Source organism: Triticum aestivum, chromosome 3D, assembly GCF_018294505.1.
Source record: "Triticum aestivum cultivar Chinese Spring chromosome 3D, IWGSC CS RefSeq v2.1, whole genome shotgun sequence".
NCBI lineage: Eukaryota > Viridiplantae > Streptophyta > Magnoliopsida > Poales > Poaceae > Triticum > Triticum aestivum.
The window spans coordinates 611,311,910-611,332,053 of record NC_057802.1 but is presented as its reverse complement, the minus strand read 5'-3'; positions in this window follow the sequence as shown (position 1 = coordinate 611,332,053).

Sequence of the window (20,144 nt, the reverse complement as noted above, 5' to 3'; positions counted from 1 at the left end):
TCAAAAAGTAGCGCTACTACTATTTACCACCAGTGTGTGGCAAACAAACGCGCTGCAGCTAAGTTTATAGCAGTAACGCATCTCAGGGAAGAAGCGCTACAACTAAAATTCCCCTATTGTTCTCGCCAGGCTACAATAGTATTAGCGAGCTTAAGCGAAGCGCGCTGCTAAGATTGTTGTAGCAGCGTGTTTTACGCTGAAAGCGCTGCTGCTAATGAAAGGAAAATAAAATGAAAAACATATAGAAAAGTAAATGAAAATGAAAGAAATAGAAAAAGGAGAAGGAAAAAAAGAAAATGTGAAGGAAAATAAATGAAAAAAAAAACTAAAGGAGAAAGACGTAGCAGCAGCATGCTTTCAGGACAGGCGCTATAGCTAAACTTAGCAGTAGCGCGTATTCTCAGCCAGCGCTATAGCTAATGTAACAGTAGCGCTTTTCCTAGCCCGCGCTACTGCTATTTTTGACTTAACCGCGCGTTCTTCTTCCTCATGGCCACTTCCCGCAAATCCAACTCGTCTGCTGTCGCCGCCGTCGTCGCCCTACATCGCCGTCGGCCGCCGTGCGCTCTCCCGTCGCCGTCCGCACGCCCTCGATGCTACCCCCGACCCCAACCTCGACGCCGCCCTACATCGCCGCCCTCCGCCGCGCGCCCGAGCCCCGACCCCGACCTTGACACCGCCCTACATCGCCGCCCTCCGCCGCGCGCCCGAGCCCCGACCCCGACCTCGACGCCGCGTGCCCCTCCCTCGGCCGCTTCCTAACTCCGCCGGCGCCCGAGGTGAGCACGCCTACACCTCCTCCTCCTCCCCTACCTCTGCCTAGCTAGGGTTTCTAGGGTTCATCAAATTTTAGAGTTCATCTAATTAGTTAGGGTTCATCAAATTATATGCTAATTAGGGCAGTAGTTGTAGATGCTTAATTGTAAACTAGATGTTAATTAGGGCAGGAGTTGTAGATGCTTAATTAGTTTTTAGGACAAATTCCTATGGTTCATCAATGGGTGCTTAAGTAGTTGTAGATGCTTAAGTACCTAGGTAGGGTTTGTCTAATTAGTTAGTACTTGTAGATGCTTAAGAACTAGGGCAGTAGGGTTAGGGCAGTACGGTTTAACTAGATGTTAATTAGGGCAGTAGTGTTTAGTTTAGAGAAAAAATCCAATATAGTTTTTTTACTGTTTTTTAGTAAGTGTTTAATAGAATTAGTAAGAAAATTAATAGAACTAGTTGAACTAGTTTATTTTTAGTAAGAACTAGTTGAATTTATAGAACTAGTTTATTTTTAGTAAGAAAATTAATAGAACTAGTTGAACTAGTTTATTTTTAGTAAGAACTAGTTTATTTATATTTATAGTAGGTGTTTAGTTGAATTAATAGAACTAGTTTATTTTTAGTATGAAAATTTAGGTATATGAGATTTGATGATCTAATTAAAATTTTACTATAGAACTAGTTTAAAATTAATAGAACTAGTTTATTTTTAGGTGTATTTAACAATATTCTAGGTTGATTCGTTTTGAAGTGGACATGTCATATTTTGAACATGTCACATTTGTTGTTATTTTTTTAGTTAAATCAATTATTCCTGCATCGACGTTGACGATGCCTATCCCGCATCCTCGTAGTCGACTCGGCGAAGGACACCTGCTTGATCAGAGGGGACATGTCCGGGACTGGGCTCCGCCGGGTTGGTACTGGGAGGTGCTACCTACCGAGGGGCGCAGCTTGGTGAGGAGCCGGCCCGTCGTTGACCCGAACCTTCTTTGGTGGCGGTCGCGTGGTCCAGTGACGATGCGGAGGCTTGAGGACCCCGCGGAGGTGGTACATCACCGTGTCAACGAGGAGGACGAACACGTCCGTCGCTACATGGTTGTGTTGGAGGGCAGGTTCTCCAATACCTGGTAGGTTCTTCAGGGATCTCATTGGAGCTATGATCCTGTGATGGTTTCTTCTCTTTGGGTGTCCATCACCTGCGCCGATACCCGTCGTTCGCTAGGGTTTTAGCTGTATTAGTGATGTTATATGTATAATACTATTCGAGATGTATTAGCGATAATATTCGACGATGTAAGGATGCAAGAGATGATTTAGTTTTGCTTATTGAATGCATGCTAATTTGAATACTTATTTATTTTACGATTTGGTTTTGCTTGTTGAATGCTCAAATTGGAGAACTACTCCTATTTTGAATGCTGAAATTAGATCCCACTATGCAAGGCGTATGCATTTCATTAGTTTTGATAGCTTATAGGGTTTTTTTTTTGCAGAAACCCAGGAGCCCCTCCATCAGCCACGCCGTCGTCCCCGTCACCGACCCCCTCCGACCTCGAGGTAAGACCAGACAAATCTCTATGTCAATATGAGTCCTATAAGATATTTTCAAATGTTTTTGTTCATATTTTGAACCATTGAAATGCAATGACCATCAAGTTTGAATGCTCATATGATGTTGATATAAACATGTATATCTTGTGTTGCTCAAATAAGATATGTGCTTGCCCAAATTGTCGGCCATGTTTGCAGGTTACACCTCCGAGTGGCCTATGTTTTGCTGGAGTGTTGATTAATTTCCGTTCCGGCAAATCTCAGGCGCTCGATATGTCCTTTTTTAGCAAAGGTCATGCCGGAGTTTTCCGTGAATTTTGGCATGACTTGTGCTAGAGTCTGTAGGAAATATCGAGTGGCCTGGATTTTCTAGAAAGATAATTAAACGATATTTCGGGTTGACTTTAAGTCTCTCGAGGCTCCATACATGACAGTCAACAAATGAGTGAGAGAGAAAGTCTGCACCATATATGAGAGAAGAAGAATCCCGACTGTTGTCGTGGGGGTCGTTTTTCCTTCTTCTCCTTGTGCTAGACCGTTGTTATGCACTAGGGGAAGGAGGAATAACAACCATCACCAATGGTTTAAAAATCAGTGAGGGAGTGAGTCCACCATATATGAGAGAGGACGAAGAATCCCGACTGTTGTCGTGGGGGTCGTTTCTGCTTCTTCTCCTTGTGCTAGACCTTTGTTATGCACTAGGAGAAGGAGGAGTAACGACCATCAGCGACGGTCGCAAATGTCAGAGAGGAATCAGTGAGGGAGAGGCTCCACCATATATGAGAGGACGAAGAATCCCGACTGTTGTCGTGGGGGTCGCTTCTCCTTCGTTCCCGTATGCTAGACATTTTGGTGTAATGCACTCGGGGACGAAGGGAGGAACGGCCATCAATGACGGTCGAATATATACACCACGTGAGCTGAGAGTTTTCAAGAAAAGACTCGGTAGACCGATAGTCAACCCGTGATGAATAATAATGATCTAATTTAGTTTTTGTAGTACATATTTTTAATTGTACAAGTTTAATCTTTGAATTATATGAACCTAGGAAATGTCGTCATCGGATGACGAAAGTCTCCCGGGGGAGTGCGACTGGTGCGGCGACGACCGGGGTCTGTGCGACATGCCTCACCTGGACGAAGGTCGGCGCTCCAGCATTAAGCTCCAGGAGACCATCGATGTTGAAACGGTACGCAACGACGACAAGTTTTTTTTTCGTAATTAAGCACGACTTCAACTACTTCAACGTGTAATTTTCATCTTTTACAATTCGACTAGCTTATCCTATGTCATGCAAGACGCTATGTCTTGGAGAGGCTGGATTTTGAAGATCATGAAAGTATCGAAACAAAGAAAATTCATCTAAGCACCCGTCATGGTATGGATTTTGAAGTAAATCTGTACAATTATGAGAGCGTAACCCATTTTGGTTGCACGAATTGGGAAGCACTTTGCAAGATGTATGGTTTTTATGAGGGTATGCTTGTCACCATGGATCTTGGTGATCCTGACATCGCCGAAGACAATTTGGACATTTGGGTCCTTGTTGATACGCTTCCAATTCTACCGCTATGTGAGTTTCTCAAACATAGTTATTAAGTAATTTATATTGTTTATTTCAAAAATGTTGAAAGCTTATTTCCATTGACAGCTTATTTTCATTCTTCAAAGAATGTGCGGAAGATGGTAGATAGAACCTACTACACCGATGGCTCAGAATTAACTTATCAGGAGAAAAATCATCTGATCGCATTTTGTACTGATCTTGAGATTTACAGTATCTATTATCAAACTCCTGCACATTATGGTCAATACGTGCCACTAGTGCACGTGTTGAACTACGGTCACATCCATGGAGATGCCATGGTAAGATTTTTTACTATTACGACATCCGTGCATCTTTTACATAAATTCTTCTAAAACTGAACTACATTGCTAACTACGAAGTTATTACTATGTTTTTCAACAGAAAATCCCGAAGGATTGTGTGCCTCATCTGATGTTTCAGAATGGTCGCCTTGATGTTTTGAACATACAGCCATGCCATCCTACGAATCACACTTGTCCATATCGGATTTCTAAAACCGGTGAAGACATGACAATTAAGGAATGGAAAAAATGTATGGTCAGTCGTAGGGAGGTTCTTGGAAGCAACATTGTGCGAAGGGCAAGAATTGGAGACAGGATAATCCTCATTCTCCATAATGGAGAGTCAGTGCCTATCTTGTTTTATGCTATTTTACCTAAGAGAAGGTAGTAGGTCCTATGAGAGAGAAGTAGGTCCTAAGTACAATGTGTTATTATGTGGTACAATGTGTTAGAGTTGATGATGATGAGGAGGAGTTGTGATTATGACAAGTGACCAACTTGCTATATGATGTCTCGTTGATGAAAATAAAGATTATGAGGAGGTGTTATATGACAATGATGTATTATGATGATAAGTTGTTAATGATATGATGATGATGATAGTTATTATACCATTGGGTGAAAGAGCAGCGGGTTAGTTTCAACATCCACTTGAAACTAGTCCATGGTTCTTTCACCCAGTGATGTAATAACTCACTATGATGTAAAAACAATCTTTAAATTGCTGATGTATGAAAACTTGTATAAAGGTGTATGAATACAACATGAAATAAAAAAGAAATATAATACAGAATAGTAGTAGTAGCGCGGGCCGCGAGAGGCGCTACTAGTAATTACCAGTAGCGCCCATTACAGGAAGCGCGGCTACTAAGTGGATATAGCAGTAGCGCGGGTCGACCCACGCTACAGCTAACCTTTAGCTGTAGCGCCTTACTAGTAGCGCTCGCACCCACGCTACTGGTAGGCCTAAAACCCGCGCTACTGCTAGGCTTTTCCCTAGTAGTGTATGCCTATAAAAAGATTACTCACACATGGATGTGAACATCATGAAATTGTTGATGAAGAAGAATTAGTGATGATGATGGTGGCGATTCCTTCTCTCTGGAGCCGGAAACAGACTTTAGATCAGGCTCCTGGCGAATAACAGGAGGTGGCGGCGGCGGCTCCATAACGTAAAACTTGATGAAACTTCTCTGATTTTTTCTGGAGCAGATGTGAATTCATAACATTGGAATTAGGTCAAGACGACGTCCAAGGGCCCCACAAGGACACATGGCGTGACCCGGAGGATGGCCGCGCCGCTGCCCTTGTGGGCCCACTGTGGCTCCCACTACTAGGGAAAACCTTATACACAGAATCTTAGCAGCAGCGCGGTTTAAAAACAGACGCTACTGCTAATTAGCAGTAGCGATCTTTGACGAAACCGCGCTGCTAATAACCAGGTAGCAGTAGCGCTCTAGGTGAAACAAGCGCTACTACTATAATTGCCACGGCGTTGCCTCCAGGCTAGATATAGTAGTAGTGCCCTTCCCAGGACGCGCTACTGCTAAAGTACTTAGTAGCAACATTTTTCTGCAAAACTCGCTGCTGCCAAGTATTGCACCTAATTAAGTTTAGTCCCATACTGCTAAGCGAACAAGGTGTTTACCACCTTAAATATGTTACTTCTCAAACTATCTCGAGCACTTGGTCTTCATTGAACTATATGTGTAGGATTTGTGGCTGCAATATGAATCTTCACCAGTGCCTATACAGGTACTGTGAGGATTCATATTGACTATTTAGATTCTACACAAAAAGATCAATGATGACCAATGTATATTTTTGATGCGTGCTTAGACGTAGCAGTAGTGTTTTTCTGTAAAACGCGCTATAGCTACTTTAGCTATAGCGCGTTTCCTAAAGTGCGCTACTGCTAATTCGACTTAACCACCCGCGGGCTCAAAATTTTGCTAAGTCCTCCTTTCCCCCCTATTCCCCTACTCCTTTGTCGCCGCCGCCCGAGCCTGCCCTCACCGCCGCCGCCCGAGGCCGCCCTCAACCTCACCGCTGCTGCCTGCCGCCGCTCTCGACCTCACCGTCGCCGCCCTCGACCTCACCACCGCCGCCCTCGACCTCACCGCCGCCGCCCGAGCCCGCCCAGCACCGCCGCCTCCCGATCCCGAGCCCGCCCTCGCCGCCCATACCTCTCCGTCGCCGAGCACCTCCCCGCCACCGTCTCTCCCCTCTCTATAAGCCCCCACCCCTCCCCCACCCCCTTTCTCTCTGCTTAGTTAGTAGATGTTTTTTAGTAGTAGTAGATGTTAATTTAGGGTTCATAGATAATGATTTTTAGTAGTAGTAGATGTTAATTAGTAGTAGTGATGGTACTAGTTAACTAGGGCAGTATGGTTAATTGTAGATGTTTTTTACTATTGTAAAATGTAGTTTTGTTTACCGTTTTTAGTAAGTGTTTACAATAATTAGTAAGTAAATTAATAAACTAGTTGAACTAGTTTAGTTTTAGTTGAACTAGTTTAGTAAGTAAATTAATAAACTAGTTGAATTAATAGAACTAATGTATTTTTAGTAAGAAAATTAATATAACTAGTTGAACTACTTTATTTTTAGAAAGAACTAGTTTTTTTCTATTTATCGTAAGTTTATATTTAGTAAGAACTAGTTGAATTAATAGAACTAGTTTAAGCAATTATTCGGGATGTATTAGTGATAACTTATAGGGTTTTTGCTTTTGCAGAAATCAAGGAGCCCCTGCATCATCCCCGCCGTCGTCCCCGTCACCGACCCTCTCCGACCTCGAGGTGAGACCAGCCAAATCTCCATGTTAATATGAGTCCTATAAGATATATATGATGTAGATAAAAACATGTATATCCTGTGTTGCTCAAATAGGATATGTGGTTGCCCAAGTGGCCGGTCATGTTCAGGTTACACCTCCGAGTGGCCTATGTTTTGCCGGAGTGTTGATTAATTTCCGTTCCGGCAAATTTTAGGCGCTCGATATGTCCTTTTTAGCAAAGGTCATGCCGGATTTTTCCGTGAATTCTGGCATGACTTGTGCTATAATATGTAGGAAATATCGAGTGGCCTGGATTTTCTCGAAAAATAATGATCTAATTTAGTTTTTTTAGTACATATATTTAATTGTACAAGTTTAATCTTTGAATTATGAACGTAGGAAATGTCGTACTCGAACGATGAAAGTCTCCTGGGGGAGTGCAGCTGGTGCCACGATGATCGAGGTCCGTGCGACAGGTGCCCTCACCTGGACGAAGATCGGCGCTTCAACATTAAGCTCGAGGAGACCTTTGACGTTGAAACGGTACGCAACGACGACAAGTTTTTTTTCGTAATTAAGAACGACTTCAACTATTTCAACGTCTAATTTTCATCTTTTACAATTCGACTAGCTTATCTCATGCCATGCAAGACGCCATGTCTTTGAGAGGATGGGTTTTGAAGACCATGGAAATTTTGAAACAAAGAAAATACAACTAAGGACCCATCATGATATGGATTTTGAAGTAAATCTGTACAATTCTCAGAACGTAACCCATTTTGGTTGCCAAAATTGGGAAGCACTTTGCAAAATGTATGGTTTTTATGAGGGTATGATTGTCTCCATGGATCTTGGTGATCCTGACATCGAGCAAAACAATATGGACATTTGGGACCTTGTTGATACGCTTCCGATTATACCGCTATGTGAGTTTCTCAAACATAGTTATTAACTAATTTATATTGTTTATTTCAAAATAGTTGACAACTTATTTCCATTGACAGCTTATTTTGATTGTTCAAACAATGTGCAAACATGGTAGACAGAACCCACTACAATGATGGCTCCAAATTAACTTATAAGGAGAAAAATCATCTGATCGCATTTTGTACTTACTTTGAGAATTACAATACCTATTATCGAACTCCTCCAAATTATGGTGAATACGTGCCACTAGTGCACGTGTTGAACCACGATAACTTCTATGGAGATACCCTGGTAAGATTTTTTACTATTACGACATCAGTGCATCTTTTGCATACTTCTAAAACTAGTACATCATTGCTAACTACGAAGCTATTCCTATGTTTTTCAACAGAAAATCCCGATGGATTGTGTGCCTCATCTGATGTATCAGAATGGTCGCCTTGAAGTTCTGAACATACAGCCAGGTCATCCTACGGATCTCACCTGTGCATATTGGATTTCTAAAACCGGTGAACACATGCTAATAAAAGAATGGAAAAAATGTTTGGACATTCGTAAGGAGGTTCTTGAAAGCAACATTAAGCGAAAGGCAAGAATTGGAGACAGGATAATCTCCATTATCCATAATGGAGAGCCAGTGGCTATCTTGTTTTTTGCTATTTTACCTTAGAGAATATAGTAGGTCCTAAGAGAATGTAGTAGGTCCTATGAGGTACAATATGTTTATTATGTGGTACAATGTGTTAGAGTTGATGATGAAGGAGTAGTTGTGATTATGACTAGTGACCAACTTGCTATGTGATGTCTCATCGATGAAAACGATGATCATGAGGAGGTGTTATATGACAATGATGTATTATGATGATAAGTTGTTAATGATATGATGATGATGATTGCTGGGGATATTACTACTGGGTATGAACCGGCCAGGTGAAGCCGGGTTATCCCCATAATGGATTGTTTATATTTGAAGCCCATGAAGACAAGGAATAAGGCGCTTTACTACATAGACTCAAAGGCCCAAGGCCCAAAGGTAGATTAGGGCCTGTAGCTATAAATCGCCATGTAATGCATAACTTGTATCGTGAGGTATGAGAAAGTAGAGACCGAGCCGGATACGTGTATAAACCGGCATTGGGACTCTGTAAGCCGGCGGGCGTCGACCTGTGTATATAAAGGCACGACCCGGCGGCGGTTTAGGGGCAAGAAACAACAGCTCGAGATCCAGGTAAAGCGATTCCGCTCCCTGATCATCGAGACCACATCAATTCCACCACAACTGGATCGTAGGCTTTTACCTTCACCGCAAGGGGCCGAACCAGTATAAACTCCCGTGTCCTTTGTACGGTTTAACCCCTTTAAGCTAACCCATTGCAATGGCTCCACGACTAAGTCCTTTCGCTAGGACATCTGCCGTGACAAACCCACGACAGTTGGCGCCCACCGTGGGGCTATCGCACGATGGTTTCGAGTTCTTGAAGGGCAACTTTGAAGGGCTCAAGGGATACGCCGTGGGCCGGATGACCAAGAGTCGTCGCGGCAAGCTCTACATCGACGACGCAGGCTGGGGCCCCGAGGCCGGCTCAATCGAGTATGGGTACCGAGTCCCCTTTGGAGAAATTCACGTCTTCATCGGCAAGATCGGCGAACCGGGCCCTAAGCCGGACATCTGCACCGACCTCGTCGAGATGGCTCAGCGTCCAAGCCCTGCCCGGGTTCAGCCCGCCATGAAGCGTGCGTTCGTAGGATTCATCAATGGTGCAGAACTTGAACCGGCGTCCGATGGTGAGACCGTCGTTTACTCAGATGGCGAGTCATCCACCGAGGAGACCGAGTCACTGTACCAACTACAAGATGGCCGGTTTGGGGGCTGTTCCGATGGCGACAGTATTCCGGACCCCCATGAACCGTCGAACCGGGTTGCGATCTTCATGGCCGGTACACAGCCCACGTTACAATCTTCGGCTGCGGCTGCACTGATTTCTGGATCAGCAGCTGGGGCAGGAGGCCCCACGCGCCGGCCGACCCAAGTCTTGTCCGGGTTATTGGACGCCTGGACGACTTTACTGACCACACAGGTTACCCCGGAAACCCAAGATCAGCATAATACAGAGGTTGCTAAGCTGCATGATCAGATAACTCAAGCCAAGGAGGACTTAGCGGCTGAGGAAACCAGGATGGCTGAGGAACGAGCCGCTTTGGATGCACAGGCACAGCGGATTCAGGCACAAAATTACCGACTCATGTTGGACCAGAACGCTTCAAACGAGGTATTTCGGAGAAAGCATCGGTCTCGATTGCCACCGGTTTACGAAGCGATGAATCTCTTCGGCACACCAGGCGCAGGAACCAGTAATCCGACGGTGGCTAACCGGATCGAAGCGCCAGGAGCAGGAGCCCCGGATCAGCCACGGGTGACGGACCCGCCTTGACGGACCCATGACCCGCCACAGTATATACCGGCGGCGCCGGGTCACTTCTCCACCCCCTTGGATGACATGATCACCGCAGCGTCACGATTGGCTGCTATTCCAATGGAGGGTGAGTCCCCACCGGCGGTTGAGACACGGCGTGCCAGGGATCTTCTTCAAACGGCTATGGTGCAGCAGCAGGCCTATTCATATAGTCAGAGACAGGCTTCATTCAACCCCACGCCCGAGCCGGAGTTACAGTAGACACATGGATGAACCGGCCGTATCAAGCAGTGCGCGAAACCGTGACGCCCCTCGAGGGCCTAGTCCGGTGCGCGGCGGTGCAAATGCTCAGGATGTGGTGGATAATGGTAGGGCGCGCCGGGAGGCCGAGTTAGCAGCACGGGACCATCAGCTCACTCCGGTTCGTCCGACGACTTCCGTGGAACGAGGTCTTACTTTCAGCTCTTGGGGGGTGCCCTATCTTACCCCGGCTTTGCGTAATGTGCGGCTGCCTAAGGATTTCAAGGGCCCACGTAAGGTGCCTAATTACACCTCCGATTTACCTCCCGAGTCATGGGTGGAAAGTTATGAGATGGCCATGGAGATGCTAGATGTGGATGAAGCGGCATGTGCGAAGTATTTCACTATGATGTTGGACGGAACGACTCGCACTTGGCTGAAGAGTTTACCGGCTAACTCCATTGGATCATGGGACGAGTTAAAAGCCCGGTTTATAGCAAATTTCAAGGACACGTGCAAGCAACCTATGTCCATCGTGGATTTAGTTGCCTGCGTCCAGGAGGAAGGCGAGTCAACAACCCATTGGGTGCGCCGGGTTTCAGAGATTTTGCATTCATCGAACCGCTTCAATGCTGACTCGGCAGTTATAACATTGGAGGGTAATTGCCGGTTTAAACCTTTGAAATTGAAGCTGGGACGGCTCAAGCGTCACCGCAATGACATGGGAACACTTATGGCTGCTCTGGTTAAGTATGCTGATTCTGATAGTACCAAGGACCCCGAGTCTGACGATGAAAAGCCGGGGAAGGGAAAGAAGAACGGCAACACCAAGGGGCAGCAGCATAACCCGATGGGCCACAATAATAATGGTAAGCGTAAAGCGGACAATAATTCAGATTTTGTGGCTAACACCAATACGCAGGGTAATGGTCAGCGTCGTAAAGGTAAACTGCCCCCACGAGGAGGAGAACCCAGTCCTAATCCGGAGCGCCTGAATTACCTGTTGAACCAGCCCTGCCCAAAGCATGGATCGCGGGATAAACCGACCACGCACCTCTGGAAGGATTGTTATATCATGCGAGAGTTCAAAAATTCAGACTTTTTCCAGAATGATCATGGACCGTCCGGCGGTTCAGATCCCGGGTCCTACGGGCCGGGTTGTGGTGGAGGTAACTCCGGTTCAGGATTCCAGGGAAATCAGGGTGGACATGGCAATCAAGGCAATCAGAGCAACCAGGGTGGTTATAACCAGCAAGGAAATCAGCAGTAGTCAGGTTACCAAAGTCACCCGAAGCAGTTGAGCAGTGGACACTATCACGTCTTCACCACTAGCCTGTGCAAACGCGATCAGAAGCTTCATAAAAGGGCAGTGAGCTCAGTTGAACCGGCGGTGCCCCGTTACTTGCGCTGGTTTGAGCAGCCTATTGTGTGGAGTCGAGAGGATCACCCACCCCGGGTTGACAACCCGGGTCATCTGGCGTTGGTGGTGGCACCTCAGGTTGGAGGTTATAAGTTCACTAAGGTGCTCATGGATGGAGGGAGCAGTATCAACATCTTGTATTACGACACCTTCCATCGCATGGGGTTGACAGATAAGAATCTTAAACCGTCAAACACTGTTTTTCATGGTGTGGTGCCAGACAAGTCAGCTTATCCGGTTGGTAAGATAGCCCTGGAGGTTGCTTTTGGAGATGAGTATGACTCGAGATCAGAGAAGTTAACTTTTGAAGTGGTGAAAATCCAAAGCCCGTATCATGCCCTATTTGGACGGCCGGCTTATGCCAAGTTCATGGCACGACCCTGTTATGTTTATCTGCAGCTCAAGATGCCGGGTCATAAGGGGACCATCACAGTGCATGGAAGCCTTAAGATCGCTTTGGAATGTGAGGAAGGTGATGCGGCCTATGCTGAGTCGGTTTGTGCAACAGAGGAGTTGAAGTTCTATAAGGACAATGTTGATCCGGCGGACATGAATTCTTTGAAAAAGCCAACTACGGAGCATGATCCGGCCCTGAAGTTTAAATTTGCTGATGAGACTAAGCTGGTTGATTTTGTGCCATGTGATTCATCCAAGCAGTTCATCATCATCACTAATTTGGATCCGAAATAGGAAAGCGCGCTCATCGAGTTCATCCGTGAGAATCGGGATATCTTTGCATGGAAGCCTTCTGACATGCCAGGTGTACCGAGGGAACTCGCTGAGCACACCCTTAATGTTGATCCCAAGTTTAAACCGGTTCGACAGTTTCTTCGCCGGTTCAATGAAGAGAGGCGCAAGGCCATTGGTGAAGAGGTAGCCCGGCTCTTAGCAGCAGGTTCATTGTTGAAGTTTTTCATCCGGAGTGGTTGGCTAATCCGGTGCTGGTACTTAAGAAAAACGGCACTTGGCGTATGTGTGTGGACTACACAAATTTGAACAAGGCGTGTCCAGCTGATCCTTTCGCTCTCCCTCGTATTGATCAAATCATTGATGCTACGGCGGGTTGTGAGCGTTTGAGTTTTCTGGATGCTTATTCGGGTTATCATCAGATCAAGATGGCAGTTAAGGACCAGGAGAAGACAACGTTTATAACTCCCTTTGGAGCCTTCTGATATGTATCTATGCCTTTTGGGCTCAAGAGTGCCCAGGCGACTTATCAACGTTGTGTCCAGAATTGTCTTCATAATCAGATCGGGCGCAATGTTCATGCTTACGTGGATGATATTGTGGTGAAGTCCATGAAGGAGGAGACATTGATAGATGACTTGAAGGAGACCTTCAACAACCTCCGGGTTTATAAGATGATGCTTAATCCGGCCAAGTGTGTTTTTGGTGTACCAGCAGGCAAGCTTTTAGGTTTCCTAGTATCTAACAGGGGCATTGAAGCTAATCCGGAGAAGATCAAGGCTATTACTTCCCTGGCTAAACCGAGGTGTATCAATGATCTTCAACGCTTGGCAGGCCGGATTGCCGCCTTAAGCCGGTTTATCAGTCGTCTTGGAGAGAAGGCCATTCCTCTGTATCAAATGCTGAAGAAAACAGATAACTTTGTCTGGAGTGATGCGGCTAACAAAGCATTTGAGGCTCTAAAACGGCAGCTCGCCGAACCGCCTGTTCTTGCTGCCCCCATTGATAAGGAACCATTGCTTTTATATGTGGCTGCTAACGCCCGGGCTGTCAGCGTGGCTATTGTGGTGGAGCGCAAGGAGGCAGGAAAGGAATATCTGGTTCAACGGCCGGTTTATTACATCAGTGAGGTGCTTATTTCAGGGCCATCCCATTACTGTGGTCAGTTCTGCTCACATTGGCAGAAGGTTGTGTATGGGGTTTTCATGGCGAGCCGGAAGCTAAAGCAATACTTTAAGGGCCATCCCATTACTGTGGACAATTCTGCTCCTTTGGGAGATATCATCCAGAACAGGGAAGCGACTGGTCGGGTTGCTAATTGGGCTATTGAACTTGGTCCTCACGGATTAAAATATATGCCTCGCACGGCCATCAAGTCTCAAGCGCTCGTGGATTTCATCAATGACTGGACAGAGTTGCAGGCGCCGGAGGATAAACCGGATAACACATACTGGATGATTCACTTTGACGGATCCAGGCAATTGGAGGGCTCGGGGGCTGGAGTGGTTCTTACTTCCCCTCAAGGTGACAAATTTTGTTATGTTCTCCGCTTGATGTTTCCTTGTACTAACAATGCAGCTGAGTACGAAGCCCTGCTCCATGGATTGCGAATGGCTAGGGAGATGAATTTGAGCCGGGTTAAGTGCTTTGGGGACTCGGACCTGGTGGCTCAACAAGTGTCTGGCACTTGGGATTCCAAGGACCCACTCATGGCAGCATACCGTCGAGAGGTGGATATTGTTGCAGGTCACTTCAAGGGTTATCAGGTTGATCATGTGGACCGGCGAAAGAATGAAGCGGCGGACGCTTTAAGCTGATTGGGCTCCCAGCGTAAACCGGTGCCGCCCAATGTTTTTCTTGACATTTTACATAACCCGTCGGTCAAGCTCCCCACGGAGGAGGATTGGCTGTTCCTGATCCGGAGGCTCAGTTGGTGGCAGCGCTTCACATCACCCCGGATTGGACGATCCCATATTTGGCATATATGAACCGGGGCAAGTTACCAGAGGATGAAGTCTTGGCCAGACAGATAATCCGGCGGTCCAAGTCCATGACTATTATCAATGGCGAGTTACATCACCGCAGCGTCACGGGGGCTTTTCAGCGCCGTGTCTCTCCTGAAGAAGGCTGTGAAATTTTGCGGGAGATCCACGAAGGGGATTGTGGTCATCATGCCGGTTCAAAATCCCTTGTGGCCAAGGCTTTTCGTCACGATTTCTATTGGTTGACGGCTCATGCTGATGCGGAAGGTTTGGTCAAAAAGTGTGACGGTTGTCAGAAGTTTGCCCGCCTAGCCCATGTTCCGGCCCAGGAGTTAAGGATGATTCGAATCACCTGGCCGTTTGCAACCTGGGGGCTTGATATGGTTGGGCCCTTTAAAAGGTCCAAGGACAAGAAGACCCACCTTTTGGTGGCGGTTGATAAGTTTACCAAGTGGGTGGAGGCAGAGCCAGGTAGCAAGTGTGATGCAGCCACGGCGGTTCAATTCATGAAGAAGGTTATTTTCTGCTTTGGTTTTCCACACAGCATTATAACAGATAATGGCACGAATCTCTCCAAAGGTGCTATGGAAGAGTTCTATCAACGAGAGCACATCCGGCTTGATGTGTCTTCAGTGGCCCACCCCTAGTCTAATGGTCAAGCGGAGAGAGCTAATAAGGAAATCCTGAAGGGTATCAAGCCCCGGTTATGGTTCCTTTGCAGAGGACGCCGGGTTGTTGGGTGGAAGAGTTGCCTTCCATTTTATGGAGCATTAACACCACCCCCAATAGACCTACGGGTTATACACCCTTCTTCATGGTTTATGGAGCGGAAGCAGTCCTCCCAAGTGATATTCGCCATGACTCGCCTCGAGTGGCAGCTTATGTTGAAGCGGACAATGAAAGAGCACGCCAAGATGCATTGGACCTGTTAGATGAGAAACAGGACATAGCGGCGGCTCGTTCGGCGATTTATCAGCAAGACTTGCGGCGTTATCACAGCCGCCGGGTTAAAACCAGAACTTTTCACGAAGGCGACTTAGTGCTCCAGCTTATCCAAGATCAGACCGATATGCACAAGTTATCCCCACCTTGGGAAGGGCCCTTTGTGGTCAGCAAGAATCTGAACAACGGATCATACTACCTCATTGATGTTCGAGAGCATAAAGACTCATGCAAGTCAGAGGAGGAGACAATCCGGCCGTGGAACATAGCTCATCTACGGCCCTACTACACCTGAGCCATAGGCTCCTATCATGTACATATTTTTGACGATGTATATATTATGATAAATATAATAAACCGGAACCCCAGCTAAAGCGGGGTATCTGTTATTTTCCTCATATCATGAGTGGTTACACGGGGGCTTCTGTTTGTAAAGCGACATCCTGTTTACCCCTTAATTCAGCTTATACAGTTATTGATCAATATAAATCACTTGGGGGCTTGGTCGTATCCGAACCATAGCTACATCGCTTGATTGGCTCAGAGACACAAAATAAAGTCATTTGGGGGCTTGGTTATATTTGAACCATAGCTACATCTCTTGATTGGCTCAGCGCCACAAAGATATTTTCTTAGGGGCCAAAGAGAGTGTTTGTACAAGAACAACTCAAACATAGGCACCCATTGAGCACAGCTCAAAATGTTGCTTGGGGATTCTTTGCTATCGCAAATGAACAAAGAATCTACACTTGCAATAGGCTATCAAGCCACGGCTTGGAAGCCTGGTGTATACACCTAAAACCCCGGGTTAACCTGCCTTCATCAAGTAAGTCACTCCGTCCAGGTAAACCTGGTATGACCCGCCAACTTGACAAGTCAATCTCATAAGACCCTGAACTTGTCAACGTTAAACCGGCGATTGGTTAAGGATTGAGGACCATCTTAAAAGGCTTTGTAAAACGGTTTAACTCAGTGGCCTGGCAGCCCATGAAAAGCCTCGAATTTGGGCCTGACAGCCCTTGAAAAGCCTCGACTACAAGTTTTTATTTGCTTTATTTGTCAAAGTTTTTTCTCCTTTAATAAAGGTTTTGAGTTAACACCGGCGACAAATGGCCCGGCCTGACTATAAGTCATCAATATAAACTGGTGTTTATTAACCCGACCCGGCGTTAACTATAAGTGGCCATGATGATCATCTGGTGTTTATCATAACCCGGCATGACTTATTATATACCAGCATAGCATGGTGTGAGTTATCAGTACTCAAGATTTGGGTCATCACCCTTATTACAAAGAATGTTGGTAAACCAACAAGGTGATTCAACATCATAGGTATGATGTGTTTTATATTTCATTGTCTTTATAGCTTTGGTTATAAACCTTGGCTTTATATTGGGCATTATGACCCGTCCGGCAATAAACCGCCAGGACAATTTTTCAGTCTATTTTATGCAGAAACAGGACTGTATAAAACTTTCAAGGATCATAAGCAGACATAACATGACGGATTAACAGTATTGTGCCAGATAAATATGCACGATGGCATAACGGAACAAGTGTTCAAGCTAGCCTATTACAAGGCGTTTTGACTGCCCAAAAGAATAATTGTTTTTCACAAGGATGACAGTATGCAAAAGCTAAACCGGCCTCCGGATTATGACTCTGCCTCAGGTTGATGTGAAGGTTGCAGATCCTCCTGCGCCGGTTCACCCTCCTTCTCTCCACCCAGTGGCTGGAAGTCAACAGTTGTCCAATCAATCCCTGTTAAATCTTGGAAGACAGCTTCATCGTGTATAAGATCAGACGGTTCAACGTCAGGAGTGTAAGTATGCTTACGAATCGGCGGGATCAGATTTTCCACGTCATAAGTTGGTGCATTCATCCGCTTGCCGCTGGCATCATAGATGTTCTGATAAAACGACAAGTCAGTGTCTTCAGCCAACTTACTTGCCAGTGGACGCACTTCTCTTGTGATAGCCCGGAGATCGTCATTGTCAAATTCTGACCCATCCTCTTTTTGGCTTGGATAACCATTCCCAACGTCTTCCGGATCAAGGTCAAATATCCAGTCCTTGGCACGAGTCAGTGCAGTAATGGCACCGGCCCTAGCAGTGGATTTCTTCAATTCTTCAATCCGGGCAGGCGGCATGGATAACCTCTCCAGTGTCTCCTTGATTAGCGTTGGGGGCGGTTTATTATTGGAGGCTGTGTAGATGGTTCGTTGAGCACCGGTATATAGCTGTTCTACCAAAGTATAAGCAGCCTTCAACTTTTTGCGCATGTCTACGCCAAGATGAGTAATACGGCTACCTGCAAAAGGATCAAATTATTGTTAAACCGGAAGTTTGCATAACTGGGACTTGTTAAAAATTTGTGAAGAGGTTGTTACCAAAGATAGCGGAGGTCATGGCATCAATCTGCCGCTTCAAACTGCTCAGTTCCTCTGTCGCCGGTTTAAGGGCGTTTTCAGCGTCTTCTGCCCGTTTTAACAAAGTGGATTTCTCAGTTTCCCAGTCTGCCCGTTCACCTTTAAAGTACTCCTTTAGTTTTTCCATGGTTGTTAAAGCGGTGGTCAGCTCGCCTTTAACTTTGCAAGTTTCATCTTGCTGGGACTTGATGTTTTCCTGAAGATCGGTGATTTGGGAGTCCTTTTTGGTCAGCTCAGCCTGAAACAGACAGTTAATGAGTTAATACTACAACTCTGAAGTCCCAAGCACATAACAAGTTATCTACTTGGCACTTGGGGGCTAATGCGGATTGCTTTTTATCAGCTGTTAATTTAAAGTCCCAAGCACATAACAAGTTATCTACTTGACACTTGGGGGCTAATGCGTATTTGATCAGATTCAGACGGGTTATCATAATCACAAGTGCTGAAAGTAGTAGGATGTACCGGTTCATTCTAAAGTTATAAACTGGTCCATGGGGGCTACACCAGCGAAATTCAAACATTGATTCTATTACAAGACCCGGTTCACATCAACACTATGAACCGGCCCTTGGGGGCTATTGGAGTTGATAGTTTAAACCAGCTATAAGAAAGGAATATTTATGCAAAGGGAAGTGATATTTACCTCATACCGTTCCTTCATCAGACCTACTAAGCCGGCTTCATAGTCGCGGCTTGTATATAGGCGGTTAAAAAAGCCAGAATGAAGGTCTTGAGCGCCGAGGTTGGCATAACTTGATAACTCAGATTTCCATTTGCCCTTGTCCATAGCAGAAATTTCTTCTTTGGCGCTATGCTTTGATAAAGCGACAGGACGGCCAGGGGAGGTGAAACCAATACCAGTTACGACAACATCGTCGTCTGTAGTCTTGGCAGGGCTTGGCGGTTTATCAGACGCTTTAGCTGGGCTCGGCGGATCAGCAGTCGGACTTGGTGGATCAGCTGGCTGGCCTGTTGGGTTTGCTTCCACCGGTTCAACAAAGGCGTCAGTTGCTTGAGGTTCCGGATCATCAAGAACAGTGTTAGCCTCCGGATCGACAGCTTCTGGGGTTTTCTCCGGTTCAGTGGTCGGTTCATGGTCGGTCGGCTTATTCAACTTAGCCTTCTTGCTTGGTCTGGCTTTGGCACTGGAAAGAGCAGGCACGGAAATCAGTATGATAAAATAATACAAGACCAAAAAGGTTAAAGTATGTTATGCTTACCCTGGGACAGTTTTATGGGGAGGAAGTTACGTAGCTGACGACTCGCCAGATGATGAATGGGAAGTTCCCTGATAATTCGAGTCAGACGGATTAAGAGGATATCGGAAGTAACCCGCCTTAGGATAAAGGGTGTCAGGAGTATAAGCAACCTCTTGGCGACATTTGCGAACCAGAGAATTTGGTAAGCCGGATGAGGTCACCAGTTGGCCACTATGCCGGGTTGTGCGGCGAGTTTCATGTTGTTGTGTATTCAAAAGAAAGTGCGGATCCAAATAAGAAAGAGTACATGAAAATTTTACTTTCCAGTCGGCTCGACGGATTCTTGGTACTGGCACAGGATTTGAATCAGAAGAAAGAATAATTACCTCGTCAGCATGGCTAGCTTCCGCTTCATCCTGATAATGATCATTGTCAATAAGGTGTATGAAAAATGAACCGAGAGAGTCAAGTTCTACCTCTGAATCCGGATTATCCAGATCATCGTCAATGATGGGCTCGGACGGTTCAACGTTTCTCCTTTTCACAGGCTTCTTTGAAGCCTTGGTCTTAAGCCGAGGAGCTCTTGCCAGTTTATCCTGTGATTTCCTTTTCCAGAATGGATCATCAGCCTACATAGACAAATAGTAAATTATCAAAGAAAATTTAACAAAGGGTGGATTAAGACAGAAATGCGGTAAATTCTACCTTTGGCGGTTTGTTGGCAGCATAGAAAGGACTGGGCCTGGTTTTGCTGCATACGTCTATCGACTCATTAAGCATTTTCTTGACAGCTTTGGTGACTTCATCATCAGTAAGCTGGATATCAATATGACGCTGAGGGTCTTTCAGATCCCCTGTGTATTCAGACATTAAACCGGGGCGCCGACTTAAAGGTAAAACGCTCCATGAAACCCAGCATCGAACAAAATCC